The following is a 14,865-nucleotide window of genomic DNA, read 5'->3' as shown; positions in this document are numbered from 1 at the left end:
CTGCTTAGGTTCCGGTTGTGCATGCGTCTGGGCACCAAAGCCAGGTTAACTGCCTTCCCTAGTATATGTCTCTGCTCAGGCTCCTAGGGCACCTTTGCTCTTAGAGCACACAGTGGGGTTTTGTTGGCTTTTATTTAGCACCACTATACTTTTCATCTAAAGTCTACCATTATCATTTCTCTCATAAACCTGTGTCAATTGATGTTTTGCTAATTGTTGCCAGTATGTTCTGTTCATAAATGTAATTGCAAAGGAGAACCCTGTAGCTATACTCAGTCCTTCAGATATACTTTTTTAAAGATTTATTTATTTGAGAAAGAGAGAGTGCAAGGGAGCATGTGGAGGAGGGGCAGTGGGAGTGGGGGTGGGAGAGACTCCCAAGCAGACTCCATACTGAGTGTGGAGCTGGTCCCTGGGTTCAACCTCACGACTCAAAGATCATGACCAGAGATTGTGACCTGACTCGAAACCAAGAGTCGGATGCTTAACTGACTGTGCCCCCCAGGTGCCTCAGTTCTTTAGTTATTTTTAAGGATTTCGTGGAGATTAAGGCAGGAGACTAAAATGTTTCGCAGAGAACTCATGGGACCCTGACTATCTATCCTGGCGGTCCTGTGAGGGGATGCTGTTCTTGTATTGGATGGAAAATGAGAACAGACCCCAAATTCCTTCCTTGGTGATAGAAATGCAGGAAGCTTCCACCATGGGAAGTAGGTTTTGTGAACAGACACAGCTTTCTCCTTGGCTCTTTCTCTGATGCCTCAAAGATAAAGAAAGGCCTTTCTAATAAAACCTTATCCCCAAGCTGCACAGTGGGAGGTTCTCACACATTCCAATCAACATGTTTTGCTTTCTCAGCTCTGGCTTTCTAAATGAAATTCCCTTGTGACATGAGGATAGTAACTTGAGGTTTTTCTCTTCATGAAAGAGATTTGTTGGATTTCCTCTTTTTCCCCCTGGCTGGGGAAGCGTGCGTGCTTCTGAGAGCTATTGAATAGTGTGCGGTACAGACCAGCTTTGCAGAGGGCTTGTATTCTAAATTCCGCCTGGACAATGCAAGCCTTATTTCTGTATGTAATAACCTCTCCGGCTGACCATATCAATCACAGAATCTTGTGTTGCTCTTTATTTTGTTCACGTGTTAGCACCTTTTGCAAATCTAAAACAATTATAAAACCATTTAAAAACAATAATGCTTAAATGCAAACACTTAAATGTTATTAAACTGTTAGCATCTTGCTGAATTATTTCCTTATGGTTAATTACTTTATTACTTTATAGCTAGTCATGATGGATTGCTGGTTAGTGTGGTTTCCACTCTGTCAGAAAATATAGTTGCATGCTCTGAAACTGTTAAGGGTGCCCACCACCACTTTCAAAACTGTTTCAAAGTATTTGGGGGGTGGGGAGGCTGGGGGAATTCTTTAATTTAGTTTTTATTTTTAAATAAATATTTAGCTACAGTGATTTTGATGAAAAGCCCTTTACTGGCTTAATGAAGGATTTTTATGAGTCTATATAACATCAGTGTCTTAATTACTACAAATGGATAATAAACCTTTTCTCATATGTGAGAATGGGAAACACACAGAGTGAGCGCCATTAGGAACAATTGGATTTTCACTTGGTAATTCAGTAAAAAAAAAAAAAAGTAAATACTGCAAATAACAGCCCAAGGGTTAGACTCTGCAGCTCCACCGGAAACCATAGAGCATAACTAATTTTTACAGAGATTTTCTCTGTGTTTTTTGGGCTGTGACAAAGCAAAATATATATTCATGCAGGGAATGAAATCGTTGTTCATTTGGTGAGCACTAATTAATTCCTCTCTGTATGCTGGAGACATTTAATTCCTCATCATAAAAGGTCCTTGAATTTAGGACGCTGCCCAGGGAGGAATATATGACTCCATGCAAGTGTCTGCAAATGTACCAGGAGGGGTGGTCTGGAGTCTCATAATGTGTGTGTGTGTGTGGCTTTGGGAAATTCATTTGGTTTTAGAAACTCACTTATTGCTAACACAGATTGGCCTTTGCCAGTTTAACAAAAGGCCAATCAGAAAACAATTTCAGAGAGGTAGTAGTTTCTGTACTTCAAGTAAGAAAATGAAGAGCCATTGAGTAGATCTTGAATGAACTACTGAATCATCACACTATTAACTTCCTAATCAGAGGGTTTCAAACCAGAGTGTGTCTAAGAACCACCCAAAAACTAGATAAAATGATTTGAGGGCTGTACTCTAAGACAGTGATTCAGCAGTTTTGAGTAGAGTCCAGAGACTTTTTTATTGAAAAGGACCACATGTATTACCCACGTTTTGAAAAAAATTGGTTCCTTTTGGTAGTTTAAACATGTCCCTTGAAGTTGTTCCTTTTATTTTCTTCCCCAATTACATTTAGAATATTTAATTTTACTCAGCCACTAATAAAATGGGCCTAAATTTCAAGTTAAAAATCTTAAAGCCTGCTCATACACAGAATAGAGATGATCTCTGCTTATATACAGAGATCATTCTAGAAAATGGCAATTATTTTCAAAAAATGGCACATAAATGGAGTACATAACTCTCTTTACCTTTCTATATAGCTGTGGTTTGAATGGAGGTGGGGCCCTGGGGAATCCAGAGTCTAAATTTGCAGAAAGAGTATGTCTTCAGCTCCAAAAACATATTTTCTAGGTTTCTTATAATGAGATCTTGATTGGCTGTCTCTAGAATGATATTTGATTAAAGATCTATCACTTTGATTGAGACATAGCATTTATTTCCAATAGCATAAAGCATTTCCTTTGCCCTATAGTTTGTTTCCCTTTGGAACAGTATTTTCAATATTCCGTCACGTGTTATTTTTAAATGATCTGGTTATAAAACTAAAACATTTTCTTCTTCTACTTCAACTCAAGGATCTATGAAAAGCATTATTTTTCTTATCAAAAGAATGAGCCCACCGTATCTAACCCAAAAGGGCCACTGGGCCTCTTATGCAATTCTTTTTTTAAAAAATTAAAGTTCCCTGGTTCATTCCTGAGTTTCGGCACCAATAAAATAAAATAAAATAAAAATAAAAAATTAAAATTAATTAACTTTATGAAACTGTATTTGACATAGAATATCCTATTAGTTTCAAGTATACCTCAGAGTGATTCAGTATTTTTATACATTATAAAATGATCTCTAAGGTAAGTCTAGTTACTATCTATCACCATACAAAATTATTAGGATATTATTGACTATGTTCCCTATGCTGTACGTTCCATCTCCATGACTTATTTTTTTTTATGACTGAAAGTTCAAATTTCTTAATCCTCCATCTATTTCTTTCATCCCCTCACTTCCTTCACCTCCTCTTAACCAACTATGTTTCCTGTATCTGGCTCTGTTTCTGTTTTGTTTACCTTGTTTATTTTGTCTTTTGGATTCCACATGTGACTGAAATCATATGGTATTCATCTTTCTCTGACTTATTTCACTTAGCATAATATCCTCAAGGTCCATCCACATTGTTGCAAATGGCAAGATCTCATTGTTTTTTATAGTTGAATAATATTCCTTGTGTGTGTGCATGTGTGTGTATTTATCACATCTTTTTTATCCATTGAACTATTGATGGACATTTATGCTGCTTCCATATCTTGGCTATTGTAGACAATGATGCAATAAATGTAGAGGTGCATGCGTCTCTTTGAGTTGGTGGTTTTGCTTTCTTCGGAAAAGTACCCAGAAATGAGACAACTGGATCATATGGTAGTTCTGTTTTTAATTTTTTGGGGGGGGGTAACCTCTGCACTGTTTTTTTATACTAGCTGCACCAATTTACAGTCCTCCCATTAGTTCATGAGGGTTCCCTTTTCTAGTGTTCTTGCCAACACTTGTTATTTTTTTCCTTTTGAGAGAAGCCAACTAATAGGCATAAGGTGATATCTCATTGTAATTTTGATTTGCATTTTCCTGACAATGAGAGATGCTGAGCATCTTTTCTTTTGATCTGTTGGCCATCTATATGTCGTCTGGAAAATGTCAAGTCTCCTGCCCATTTAAAAAAATCATGTTGTTTGTTTATTTTTTGATATAAAGTTGTATAAGTTCTTTATATCTTTTTTATACTAACCTCTTACCAGATGTATGATTTGCAAATATCTTTTCCTATCCAGTAGGTTGCCTTTGCATTTTGTTGATGGTTTCTTTTGCTGTGCAAAAGCTTTTTATTTTGATATAAATCCAATTTGTTTATTTTAGCTTTTCTTGCCCTTGTCTGAGGAGCTAATTCAAAAACATATTCCTAAGATCCTAAGACTGAAGCAGAGAGTTTACTACCCATTTTTTCTTCCCAGAGATTTAGGTTTTTAGGTCTTACATTCACATCTTCAATTAATTTTGAATTACTTTTGTATATGATATAAGAGAGTGGTCTAGTTTCATTCTTTTGCATGTAGCTGTCCAGTTTTCCCAGCACCATTTATTGAAAGGACTGTCTTTTCCCCATTGTATACTCTTGCCTCCTTTGTCATAGATTTTGACTATATATGTCAGATTTATTTCTCTTCTATTGTGAAACAGACCTATGTGTCTGTTTTCATGCCAGTACCACACTGTTTTATGTTAGCTCTGTGATATAGTTCGAAATTGAGGAATGTGATGCCTTCAGCCTTGTTCTTTCTCAAGATTGCTTTGGCTATATGGGGTCTTTTGTGGTTCCACACATGTTTTAGGATTCTTTGCCCTAGTTCTCTGAAAAATTCCATTGGCATTTTAATGGGGATTGCACTGAATCTGTAGATAGCTTTGGGTAGTATAGACGTTTTAACAGTATTCTTTTATTTCATGAACACAGAATATCTTTCTATTTATTTGTGTTGTCTTGAATTTCTTTCATCAAAACTTTTATAGTTTTCAGGATACAGATTATTTACCTCCTTGGTTAAATTTATTTCTAGGTAGTTTAATTCTTTTAAATGCAGTTGTAAATGGGAGGTTTTCTTAATTTCTTTTTCTAATAGTTTGTTATTTGTGTACAGAAATGACCAATTTCTGTAAATTTTATATCCTGCCATTTTACTGAATTCATTTATTCTGATAATGTTTTGGTGGAATCTTTAGGGTTTTTTCTATATAGTATCATGTCATTTGCAAACAGTGACAGTTTAACATCTTCCTTTCCAATTAGGATATAATTTACTTCTTTTTCTTATCTGATTTCTGGGGCTAGGATTTCCAATACTATGTTGGAATAAAAGGGTGAGAGTGGGTGTCCTTATCTTGTTCTTGATCTTAGAGGAAAAGCTTTTAGCTTTTCACCATTGACATTGACATATAGTGTTAGCTGTGGGTTTGTCACAGTCTTTTATTGAAGCCTTTATTTTGTTGAGACTTTGTTTCATAAACAGATTTTAAATTTTGTCAAATGCTTTTTCTGAATCTATTGAGATGGTCATATGATTTTTATCCTTTGTTTTGTTGATGTGTTATATCACATTGATTTGTGGGTATTGAACCATTCTTGCATCCCTGAAATAAGTCCCCCTTGATAGTGGTGTTTGATCCTTTTAATGTATAGTTGAATTCAATTCAATAATATTTTGTTGAGTATTTTTGTATCTGTGTTCACCAGGGATATTGGGGTGTCATTTTTTTTCTTTTTTGTTGTGTCTTTGGTTTTAGTATCAGGGTAATGCTGATAAATGAGTAAAATGAGGTTGGAAGCATTCATCCTTCTTCAGTTTTTTAGAACGATTTGAGAAGGATAAGTACTAATTCTTTAAATATTTGGTAGAATTCAACTATGAAGCCATCTGTCCTGGATTTTTTTTTTGGGGGGGGGGGGTGTAGTTTTTCAGTTATTGATTGAATTTCATTACTTGTAATTAGAAAATATTCAGGGGCACCTAAATGGCTCAGGTCATGATCCCAGGGTCCTGGGATCTGAGCCCCACATCAGGCTCTCTGCTCAGCGGGCAGTCTGCTTTTCCTTCTGCCCCTCCCCTGCTCCTGATCTCTCAAATAAATAAATAAAGACTTAAAAAAATAAAATATTCAGATTTTCTTTTCCTTTGTGATTTAGTCTTAGAAGTTTGTGTGGTTCTGGGAATTTACCCATTTCTTCTAGGTTTCCCAATCTGTTGACTTACTTATTCATAGTAATCTCTTATGATCTTTTGTCTTTCTGTGGTGTCAGTTGTAACTTCTCTTTCATTTGTAATTTTATTTATTTGGACCTTCTTTCTTTTTCTTGATGAGTCTGGTTGGAGGCTTATTGGTTGTATCTTTTTAAGAACTTTTCATTTTGTTGATTTTTTTCTATTGATTTTTTTTTAGTCTCTTTTTCATTTATATTTATTCCAATCTTTATTATTTTCTTCCATGGACTTTGGACTTTGTTTTTCTTTTTATAGTTCCTTTAGATATAAAGTTAGATTATTTATTTGGGATTTTTTTGTTTGTTTTGTTTCTTGAGGTAGACCAGTATTACTATGAACCTCACTCTTAAAACCGCTTTTGCTGCATCCTATAGATTTTGGAAAGTTGAGTTTCCATTTTCATTTGTTTCAAGGTATTTTTGTATTTCCTCTTTGATTTCTTTTGTCACCCATTGGTTGTTTAGTAGCACATTGTTTATTCTCCATGTATTTGTGTTTATTCTTGTTTGCTTCTTATAATTGATTTCTAGTTTCATACAGTTGTAGTTGGAAAAGATGAATGGTATGATTTCAGTCTTCTTTAAACTTCTTAAGGCCTGTTTTGTGGCTTAATATGTGACATATCCTGGATTATGTTCCAGGATACTTTCTCCACTTGAGAAGAATGTGTATTTGACAGTTTCTGGATGGGAATTTTTGTATATGTCTGGTCCATCTGGTCTAATGTGTTGTTTAAGACTAAAGTTTCCTTAATGATTTTCTGTCAGGATGATCTATTCATTCATGTAAGTGGGGGTGTTAAAGTCACTTACTATTATTGTATTGCTGTCAATTTCTCCCTTTATGACTTATAATATTTGCCTTATATATTTAGGTACTTTTATGTTGGGTGCATAAATATTTAATGAATGTTATATCCTCTTCTTGGATTTACCTCTATGTCATTGTATAATGCCCTTCTTTGCCTTCTGTTATAGCCTTTGTTTCAAAGTGTATTTTGTCTAATAGGAGTATTGCTATCCAGCATTCTTTACAACTTGCATGAAATATATTTTTTTTGTCCCTTCACTTTCAGTCTCTCTGTGTGTGTGTTTAGATCTAAAGTGAGTATTTTATAGGTAGCATGTAGTTGGGTCTTGTTTTTTCATCCATTCAGCTACCCTCTGTCTTTTAATTGGAGCATGAATCCATTTACATTAAAGTACTCATTAATAGGTATGGACTTAGAGCTATTTTATAGTTTTCTGGTTGATTTTATACTTCTCTGTTCCTTTCTTCTTCTCTTGGTCTCTTCCCTTGTGGTGTGAAAATTTTATTTATTTATTTGAGGTGGGGAGCAGAGGGAGAGGAAGAAGCAGACTCCCCACTGAGCAAGGAGCCCAATATGGGGCTCGATCCCAGGGCCCTGGGATCATGACCTGAGATGATGGCAGACACCTAACTGATTGACCACCCAGGTGCCCCTGGTTTGGTAGTTTCTTAGTGTTATGTTTGGGTTCCTTTTCTCATTATTTTGTGTATCTGTTACTAGATTTTTGATTTGTGATTAGCATGAGGTTCATATAATCAACCTCTACAGCAATTTGTTTTAAGCTGGTAGTTGCTTCAGTTTGAATACATTCTGAATGTACTAAATTTGTACTCCTCCATCCCATGTTTTAGGTTTTTGACATTGTACTGCATTCTTCAGCTGTCAGTCATTCTTTCTTATAGTTTTTGTCTCTTTGTTGAAGCCCTCACTGTGTTTCTCCATTTTTCTCCCAAGTTTGGTTAGCATCTTTATGATCAATACTTTGAACCCTTTATCACATTAATTACCTATTTCTAATTCATTAGAGTTTTTCCCCCTGGGGTTTTGTGTTATTCTTTTGTGAAATATATTCTATCTTCTTATTTTGTTTGATTTTCTGTGTTTGTGTCTATGAATTCAGCAGAACATCTACTTTCTCTGAAGGAGTGGCCTTGTGTAGGAGCAGCTGGTGTGGAGTTTATATGCTTGACAACCTTGGCAGACCCACTGTAGCTAGAACAGTTTTGGGCCAGGGAGGTCTCAAGGCTTGTCATGTCAGGGTTACCCTGGCTAGTTCCTAGAGTTGTAGTGAGCATGGACCTGGGTCTCAGGGTATGTTTTACCTGGGCCACCTTGCTGGGATTGTTAGAACTGAAGTGGGCATGGGTCCCAGTCTGGCTGGGTGGCTAGAGTTGCCTAGACCCTGTTTCAATTTATGCCATCAAAGTGGAGGCAAAACAGAAAAAATGGCACTCACCAGTGCCTCTTACCCCAGAGAGTGTTTCAGCAGTTCTCTGCCCATTTGGTAGATGGTCTAGGGTTAATAAGCAGCTTTCTTTCACTTACAGTCTAGTTGCCTTTTATTTTTTATTTATTTATTTTTTTTTTAAAGAATTTATTTATTCATAGAGACACAGAGAGAGAGAGAGAGAGAGAGAGAGAGGCAGAGACACAGGCAGAGGGAGAAGCAGGCTCCATGCAACAAGCCTGATGTGGGACTCAATCCTGGGTCTCCAGGATCACCCCCTGGGCTGCAGGCCGCGCTAAACCACTGCGCCACCAGGGCTGCCCACTCTAGTTGCCTTTTAAATCACAATTTATTGACTTTGCCCCAGGGCAGGTGAGTGTGTACATAGGCCATTCAGTTATATCCTTCCCTAACACAGGTTGTCTTATTGAGGTTGGGATACTTCTCATTTCCATGTCTCCATCTGTCCAACCCTTCTCTGTGTGGCCTCTCTATTCTTTGTTGTGCAGGAGCTATTTAATCAGCCTTCAGTTCTTCAGGAGGAATTACTCTATATGTAGGTATAGATTTGGTGTGTCTGTAGGGGGCGGTGATTTCAGGGTCTTCCTATGCTGCCATTGTGAACCACCTTCCCTGCCCTGTTATCCTAAATAACTCTTATATTTATCAGTTTAAAAATTGAAGCTTAAGTTTTGATTCAAAAATAATATACTTTCAATTCTTGAAAGATTAAAACAGTACTAAGGAGAAAATGAAAATTGCTCAATTTGCTACTCTGACATTTCTGTTAATATTTTGGCACACTTGACTTTCAGTCTTTCATATCTAGATTTTGCTTTAAAAAGTTTAAATTTTACATTACTTCCTCTTGGGAAGTTATTAAAAATATTTAGTCTATATGATCACATCATTGTCATTTTTTGGTACTACCTCCTAAGAGGAGAAAGCACTGTGGAGTTCTTGGAAGCATTTCAGAGTCTTTGTAGCAATTTTGTTGTCTGCTCTTTTCTGAACTAGTTTGCCCTCCTAATCATCATGAAATGTTATGGGATTCAATTTGGGGACTAGTGAAAGAAATTTATTTCTCCTCCTTCCATCTTGTCCACTATCTCTATCTTCGTTCCCATTCTTCCTCCTCCACCTCTCTCTCTCTCTCTGCCCTACTCTTTTCTTTCCTCAGCTGGCCCTTGATGGGTAAAAACACAGACCCTCCCATGGGGATCTTACTAATCAATACCCACACAACACAGTGGAGATGTAGATTTTTCTCAGTTGTGACTGCTGTAATTTGATATTTACCATGCCAATAGCCACCACATGTTTCTTTTAGTTAAATGACATTTATTTGACATCCTTTGTCACATGAGTAATCTTTATTCTATGCAGTCCATTTATCTTCTTTCAGTCTTTCAGCGACAATCTTTGTTCAGATAATAACAGTACCATGTATCCATCAGTTACTGGGCATTACAGTGTGCCAGGTGCTTGGTATGAATGCTTTAAATATATTTACTCACTTAATCCTTGCACACTTCTTAGAGGTCAGTGGTGGCATCATGATTTGACAGGTGAGGCAGTGAGGCTCCGAGGGTTAAGGAATTTGCCTTCACATGGCAGAGCTGATAAATGGTGGAGCTGGGATTCTAATCCTACTTTCTTGGATGCTGAAGTCAGTGAATTAATCAAATGTTCCCCCAACGATTGGAGGAACTTTATAGAGCGGCATTAAGATGTCTGCTAAATGAGTGACCTCATAGAACAGAATAGATTTATTTCTCCAGGAAGTTCAGTGAAATGAAAAGAATCCTGTGAACTTTCTCAAGGCCCAAGTTCTAATGAACTTGCTCTCAAGTCTAACTCACCACATCTTTCAAGTCGGGGAATTCCGAACCTGAGGTTTCCTCCTGAGGCTCTTTCTGCATTCAGTGATGCCCAAGGTTCTAGTTTGGCATTTTGAACAAAGCCCTTTTGAGTACTCAGACAGTGATGGGCTTCATGTCACATCTATAGGAAATCTTACCAGGAACTGGTGTCTGACTGAGTTGGTCATAAAGTAGACAAAACATGGTAGGTTATGAAAACACTCTATTTGCTTAGTAGGAGATGGGTCATGGAATGAGCCCTGGTGAAATGAGATCTGGTCTCACATGGAAAGACGGTAAGTCTCTGGGCAAAGGGAGGGTGGAAATCTGGTTAGAGTCTGGGAATCCATCCTAAAGAAAGTATGTGAATATTATTGGCACTTCAGAATAAGCTCCATTAGGCAATCCTGAAACACCGTGAAATCTGAGTTTACTTTTAATCAAATTTAGGACATAGTTTCTTGAGAAAAATCAAGAATCCAAGCTCTTCATCTTTTTTTTTTCTTTTTTTCTTTTTTTTTTTTTTTGGAGACTGATGGTAGAGGGAAGTAAACAAAAAGTTTTCCTCTTCAATAAAGACTTAGCTGCAGTGACAACCCACTATATTTGAGACCTCCCTTTTATTCACAACAAAATTATTTTCAGTAACAATTTCAAAATAAAACAAGTAATAGTAGTAAAAAAGGAATGCAGACAGTCCAAATGTTATTATTATTATTTTTTTAAGAGAGGGAGAGAGGAATGGGAAGGGGCAGAGGAAGAGGGAAAGAGAATCTTAAGCAGGCTCCACACCCAGCACAGGTCTGTATCTGGACATAGATCTCGAGCTCATGACCCTGAGATCTTGATTGCAGCCTAAATCAGGAATCAGATGCTTAATTGACTGAGCCACCCAGGTGCTCCCAAACATTCTTTTTTGACCTATTCTATAATCATGCCCTTAAAAAATAAAACAATATTACTGCATCAAAAGGAAAAAAGCAATGGATTAAAACTTTAAATCATATTGTGTTTTTTGACAAAAGAGAGAGAACCCTTATATTCATTGTAGTAATAAATATAGTTTTTGTTTTCAAGGTTCTGCAAATTTGTCAATGACTTCAATAAAGTCAACCTTCATGACTTCAGGTTAAATAGATGGTAGAGCCAGTTTTATCAATCTAACTTTACTCAAGGTTGATCAGAGAATATTTTCTATTTTAATTTTAAAACATTTCTTTTACATGAAGCAACAGATTCTCAAATAGCTGGGAGAAATCTTAAGCATAAGGCTAAATTTCATGGGAATCCATACAATTTTTATATCACCACAACTTCCAGAAAATGACAACATCACCCACGTCTGTTTTTATTCAGATTGGATTTTGGTGGCTTTTAAACATCTTTACAGTTGAAAAAATTTAAACACAAACACCCAAGTGGTCATATTGAATGACAATTGGAGTAACTCAAATTCTATTTCTTGGCCTGTGCATCTGTTGTGTTGTCTTTATTTAGAAGCTCCTGTTTAAATACAGACTTGTGTTGCACCGTGAGGGATTGGAAATAGAAATCATGCACAAAACAAGCTCAAACCATTAAGAACTTGGTCTTGAAACCAACACATGCAGTTGAGTTCCTGTTCATTGGGAATGACTGTATGATTAATTCTCAGAATTTACTTTTATATGGAATATGATGTTTATGAAAATATACAAAAAATCGAAATCATGCTAATTTGAAGCTTGCAGGTATTTACTAAAAGTGAACTGAGTAATTAGTTACTCAGTAACTAGTAAACCAGTTAGTAAATTTAGTAAACCAGTTAGTTTAACAATTGTTTAGAACTTAACACCGACAGGAGTGGTATTTTTGTTTGTGTTTTCAAGGGAAGAGTATTTTTTATATTGATCTTCTTTAGAAGCACTAGCTTATGGTCATAATAAAATGAAGACTAGGCAGTTTTATTGTTATTTTAAAAAAATATTTATTTATTTATTTTAGAGAGAAAGAGCGTGCATGCAGGGGGAGGGGCAGAGGGAGAGAGAGAGAGAGACAAGTAGGCTCCCCACTGAGTGGGGAGTCCTATTGCAGGGCTCATTTCCAGAGGACCCTGAGATCATGACCTGAGCCAAAATCAAGAGTCAAATGCTTAACTGACTGGGCCTCCCAGATGCTCCTGTTGTTTTAAAATTCTTTACAGCCAGTGTACTTCCTCATTGCCTGAACTTGGGGAGGATCATCCTCTCTACCTCCACCTCTCCCTTTGAGCTTTGGTATATCCCCGCTTAAAGGATTGCTTTGGATTCAGGAGTTTCCAGATATTTCTGATATATTTCATGATTCTTTTTTTCCTGCCACTTTTATCAAATGAAGGATCCCGGAGGGCAATGTGGGCCAGGGTTAGAATTCTTTGGAAATGTAGCCTGTTTGAAGGACATCCCCAATCTGAGCATGTGAGCCCATTGCCCTACCATCATGAAAATAGCAGTTTGGTATTGCTAACCAGAGGAAGTAAGTGCCTCAGCCATTGGCCTGCTCACTCCTAGTCCGTAGCCAGGTGTCTCACCACAATTAGAATGCCTTATGACTCTGGTAAGTGATTTTCATCAAAATTGGATCTTTTTCTAATCTGAGTTCTTTGGGAGGTACTCAAGCATACCAGCCCTCTCTCTTTCTACCAGAGGCAGAAGTACTACCAGACTGGCTCTCTAGGTCATTCCAGCAAGTTGTTCTTACTAGCTGTGTTTATTCCCTTCTCCTAGTTGCATTTTCTTCTAAAGTGGCTGCTTAACAGTACATTGTAATCTTGATCAGCTAATCCCATTAGGAGATGGTCCCTTTGCTGGACAATCTCATCAGAAATTCCCCTGGAGGAAATATTAGTATTAAATTTGGTGGAGGGAATCCTAATTCCATATAATACATCCTCTCTAAAACATATCCCTCTCCCAATGAGACCAGAAGATCTATGCATTCATCCTTATTTTGCTAGTACTCACTTCTTAGAGGTTTTATTTTTACTATGGAAATGATAAATATAGCAAATGTATTCCATTTGGTTTTCACTGTGAGGTACAATACTTACTGAAATGAGGAGCATTGGGAGCCTATGAGAATAATATGTCTGTAGAACATCTGGAGGAGAGGTAAAGAAAATGTTTTTGCAGGTTTTTTGGGAGGAAACAAATGGGCTTTGGGTTGTTGGAGGTAGGGGTCTGAAAGTATTTTGTCTCATATGAAAGATGAAACATATTTAGGCCAGGAGGCCAAAGAGACATGAATCATGGAAACCAAAGCCTATTAGGCATAACATTAAGTGTACTGGTTTGTTTGCCAGTCCTGGGTTTATTGTCTGGGATCTACCCTGGGGCATGAGGGGTGGTGCATTTCTCAAGTTCCTGCATCAATTGGCTGGATTGGGCCAATGGGATTCGTCAAGGGCTAATGGGAGGGATACACCTCCTCCCCCCTCACCTTGATTAATGTTTCCTTCAGGAGCTGTGATTCCTCTGTGGCCTCAGGCATGCAGTGATTCTAGCTTTAGTGGTTGGCCCCAGCCCCTGGACTGGGACAGGGCCACTTTTTGTCCCTGTATATTCAGGGTGGTAATAGTTTCCTGCTGTTCCTGCTCTCTGGGACTGCCTTGCTGGCTCCTCAGCTCTTTCCTCCCTTGAGTAACAGCTACCTGATTTAAATTCCCTCTGCCTTAATTGTAGAGAAGTTTCCATTTTTTTCTGATAGGGTTAGGAAGAATACATTCTGAATATTTCTGTTTTTAAAAGTGGCCCAACAAAAACCACATTTGAGGCAAACATTTGTTTATTATTCACTTACTAAGTCTTGTCCTTCCTGCCTTCCTCCTGGGATTCTGTTAAGGACTGAACCTAAATTGTTCTAGACCAATATCTCTGCTGACATGAACATCAATGGAAAAGAATACAGGTTTCATACTTATTCAGTTAATTGATTGGATGGATTGCGGGCGCTCAGTAAATTGACTGAATGCTAGAGACTCAGGGTTGGGAGTAGGTAGGAAGCCAGGCACCTCTGTGGTCATAAGAATGTTCCTGTTGCCACTACCGTGGCTGACTTCTAACCTGAACTTCCACCCTAATGATGCCTAAGATCTTGAGTCCTGTCAGAGAAAATGCCACTGGCTAAGCTTAAGTCACGTGGCTCCCTCTGTAGTAGAGTATATGGGCATAGGGAAGAAGGAGCTCTATATTTGAACTTGTGTGATGGATAGGAGTCTATGCAATATAACCACCCTGCTAAGACCACACACAGTGTAGAAGAGGAGACTCTCTGGAGGGAACTGGGTCACTTTTGGGAAGGGATCATGGAGTCCTGGCAGTACAGAGGGATGAGTATTCACCTCATGTCCAATGAGTAGTAGTTTTTGGTTACTATTCCTATTCCAGCCCCTCTGGTGAAGGTGTGATAGCAACTAATATTTTTTGACACTCAAGAGAATCTTTTCATTTAAGTCAGTTTACAGGTGAGAAAACTGTGGCCCAAGATGCTGAAGTAAATGCCAAAGTCACATTCCTGGAAATGTAGCATGACTGGGTTTTGATTCAGGTAGGTCTGACCCCAAAGCCAAGAATGGCAACTGTGATATCAGGAAGCCC

General features: G+C 37.6%; 1 long non-coding RNA gene across 1 annotated transcript in view; it reads left to right on the top strand.

The window, feature by feature from the left end:
* LOC111091268 overlaps nucleotides 1–14,865 on the top strand; it is a 219,186-nt gene that overhangs the window by 13,524 nt on the left and 190,797 nt on the right. The window lies entirely within an intron of this gene.

Source organism: Canis lupus, chromosome 20 (assembly GCF_011100685.1).
Source record: "Canis lupus familiaris isolate Mischka breed German Shepherd chromosome 20, alternate assembly UU_Cfam_GSD_1.0, whole genome shotgun sequence".
NCBI classification, from domain to species: domain Eukaryota; kingdom Metazoa; phylum Chordata; class Mammalia; order Carnivora; family Canidae; genus Canis; species Canis lupus.
This window is presented reverse-complemented; position numbering and strand designations above follow the sequence as displayed.